The sequence below is a fragment of the Myotis davidii genome, unplaced genomic scaffold, assembly GCF_000327345.1.
Source record: "Myotis davidii unplaced genomic scaffold, ASM32734v1 scaffold217, whole genome shotgun sequence".
Lineage (NCBI taxonomy): Eukaryota > Metazoa > Chordata > Mammalia > Chiroptera > Vespertilionidae > Myotis > Myotis davidii.
In genome coordinates, this window is record NW_006290034.1 from 11,726,246 (window position 1) to 11,729,397 (window position 3,152).

A 3,152-nucleotide genomic window follows, 5' to 3' on the forward strand; every position below is an offset into this window, starting at 1 on the left:
AGGGGAGGGGAGAGGGAGACCTGCCCTGCCATGCCTCAACCCATGCCTGGGTTGCTGGTCCGGGACACAGGCAGTCGTCAGAAATACTTACCCAAGTGAGTTGAAGAGTTACAGCTTCATAAAAACCTCCAAATGAATGACTTTAGACACTTTATTCATAATTGCCCCAAACTGGAAGTAACCAAGATGTCTTTCAAAAGATGAGTGAGTAAACAAACTGTGGCACACCATACAGTGGAATATTACCCAGCAAGAAGAAGAATTAAGCTATCAAGCCACAAGAAGACATGGAGGAAACGACAAGGATATTGCTGAGTGAAGGAAGCCATTCTGAAGCAGCCACATACTGTATGATTTCAAATATATGACATTATAGAAAAAGAAAACCATATTGACAATTAAAATATCAGTAATCATCAAGATTTAGGATAGGAGGGGATGGCTCAATAGTTGGGGCACCAGTGATTTTTAAGGCAATGAAACTGCTTTGCATGATACTGTGATGATGAATATGTAGCATTACACATTTGTCCAAAACCACAGAATTTCACAATAGAAACTGAACCTACGTTAAACCATGAAGTTTAGTTCATAATAATCTATCAGTATTGGTTCATCAAATATAACAAATGTTCCACACTAATTAAGATGTTAATAAATAGGGGATGCTGTGGGAAGAGGGGGTACATAGGAAATAAACTCTCTGTTCCAAAATTGTCAGCCAATATAAAAGAGTTCTAAAAATTAGAGTATATTAATAATAAAAATAATAAGATCTTGTTGTTTTCTTTTTTGTAAGCCAACTTTGATTGAAACAAATAGCTCTCGAGAGTTATCTGGGAGTACCCTCCTGACCTATGATGCCGAGTTATGAGCAAGCATTCTATTTTCTTCTTTTCTATATTTTCTGGAGCTCTCTTACAATCTTATCTAAAAGCTTGCTAATAAATCGAATCTGTTGTTTGACAACTAAGTCTCTGAATGTAAACTTAATAGCATTTTAGATTTTCTGTCCACCAGGAAATTACTTAACCAATTTATTTTATTTTATTTTTTTTAATATATTTTTATTGATTTCAGAGAGGAAAGAAGGGAGAGAGACAGAGAGCAAGAAACATCGATGAGAGAGAAGCATCGATCAGCCGCCTCCTGCACATCCCCCAATTAGCATTTTAGATTGTCCACCAGGAAATTACTTAACCAATTTATTTTATTTTATTTTTTAAATATATTTTTATTGATTTCAGAGAGGAAAGGAGAGTGACAGGGAGATAGAAACATCAATGAGGAGAGAGAATAATTCATTGGTTGCCTCCTGCATGCCCCACGCTGGGGATTAAGCCCGCAACCTGGTCATGTAACCAGGAATTGAACCATGACCTCCCGACATGGGATCTCCTGGTCTATAGGTCGATGCTGAACCACTGAACCATGCTAGCTGGGTCCAATTCATTTTAATTCCTTGGCCTATCCATCTCTCCTCCCCAGAAAGTTACGCCTCTCTTCTTGGGTTATAGACTGTGTCATTGTACATCTCCAACATCCACAGTTTCTATTTTATTCTTTTTATCTTCACTTCTAAAGTGGGAACATTGAGGGGAGATAAATTCTTTAAAAATGTTTCTTGCCATTATGTTCATCCTAAAGCACAGTGAGTGGTGCTCAGCGGGTTCTCCTTAAATTTTGTACCTTGAACAAATGGTACAGATCTCAGCTCCAAACAGCCGAGGACAGCTGGGGTCCAGAATCCTTTGGGATGAATGAAAGAGTGCCTCAGGATAAACAGTAAATGCTTGCAACATTGTTCCAAATGACTGACCTGGATGTGTAGCATGTGTTGCCAGAGGAATTTTGGTTCAGGGATTGCAAGATACCTTCAGCCTTTCTGGTGGTGGTGAGTTTTATGAGAGATGCTGGGGTGGGACTTGGCTGTTAGTCACAATTGTTGCAAACACTAATATCTCTGACAATAACTAAGGCTGTTTTGAAGTTGGTCCCTGAAACATGGGCTCATCCCCTACTTATGCCTTAAACACCCCAGACTTACACAACCAGAGACTGCCCTGGGCCCTTTCCACATACCTCACCAGGCAGGGTAGCTGATCCCCACAGGAACAGGGCATCAGAGGTAAAATCCCTGTTCACCTGGGCAGGAAACCATTGAAAAAGAAGACAAAGTGATGAGCATATGGTATCTAAAGTAGAATTTAAAAAAAACTTATGTCACATTCTTATAAAGGTATACATAGTATAGTACTACAATGAAGAACAAACACAGTACACGATAGGGCTTATGAATGTAATACAGAGAAAAATAAGGCAGACACAATAGAATAATACATAGAATATGTTTCCCTTCAAGTAAGATTTGAAAGCGGGGCAAATGGCAGTGTTCAGGAATGTATGCTTAGGTGGTAAAATGAAACGGAGAGAGGGTCTCATTAAAAAAGTTCAGATGATAGTTTTGAAGAATAGAGAAAGCAGGCTGGTGCAGGTGGTGGCAATGTTTAATTGCCGTGGGGGACAGTCACAAGTGTAAGATTCATTAGGCTGTGTATTGTAGTTTGTTGTACTTTTCTGCATATTTAATCTATATTTAAAAAAAAACATGGAGAGACCACGGGACAATCTAATTATTTACATTGGTGAGCATGCATAAAAATAAACAAAAAAACCCAGAAAACATATATTGCTTTTTTGGCTTTTTTGGAGGGAAATTGAATGGTGATGAAGATTAAAGGAATATTGTTGGGGTCCATCCCCAGCAGGTCCAGGGGTTCCCAAAGGTGTGGACGGAGTCAGCGAAGAAGGAAGAAATGACACGGAAACAGCGTTCAGTTGATCAGCAGCCTAGCCAGGATCTCTAGCCAAGATCTCCAGCCAAGTTCCGGTCTGGATCTCCAGTGAAGTTCTGGTGGTTATTGTCTTGTTACATCTGTATTTATACCAGTTGATTTTAATCCTGTCAATTTCTATTGCAAAGGTTAGAGTGTTTCTTATCGCTATTCCAGGGAGTAAAGATTATGTAGCTTAAGCATGATTGTTTGTAGTTAAAGTGTTTAACTACCCACCTGGCACTTAGTTAAAGGGTTTTATCCCCTTCCTAACTTCAGGGAAAAATCCTTATCTGGGGAAACAACATTTCTCTGAGA